Below are 611 nucleotides of genomic sequence, written 5' to 3'. Positions count from 1 at the left end.
CTACCCACTCCAATATTCTTATCTGGAGAATTCCACTGACAGAGGAGCCTGGAGGTACAGTCCATGGGGTCGCAAAGATTTGGCCATGACTGACTGAGCGACTAACATACACATATCTTCTAAAAACAAGTATTTCCTGTAGTAAGGAGCTAAAATTTGAGCTTCCTAGGTGGCTCAGTGGTAAAGACACTGCCTTCCAATGCAGAAAATGTGGGTTTGATCCCTGGGTCAGGAAGATCCCCTGAAGGAGGAAATGACAACCCACTCCAGTATTCTTGCCTGGGAAATCCCATGGACAGAGGAGCCTGGTGGGCTACAGTCCATAGGGTCACAAAGAGTGGGACAGGACTGAAGTGATTTAACACACACACTCTTCGGAGGGACGGAGAAAGGGAAAGGGAGGGAGATTTCGCATCCAAGAGTTAAAATGGGTTTGAGGAGGAATAGAAGAAAACTAGATGTTTATCATTATTAACTAGTGCTAGTCTCTGAGACAGATACTTTGCCAGTTTCCAAACTACTTCATGATGAATGAATTGCCATATTATTGTAATCAAGATATCTAAACAATTCACAACAGGACTGTTAATGAACATTCCCTTTATGTGACA

The sequence above is a fragment of the Bison bison genome, unplaced genomic scaffold (assembly GCF_000754665.1).
Source record: "Bison bison bison isolate TAMUID 2011002044 unplaced genomic scaffold, Bison_UMD1.0 scf7180017849765, whole genome shotgun sequence".
Classification (NCBI taxonomy): Eukaryota; Metazoa; Chordata; class Mammalia; order Artiodactyla; family Bovidae; genus Bison; species Bison bison.
The sequence above is the reverse complement of the archived record's forward strand: the minus strand, read 5'-3'. Positions refer to the sequence as shown.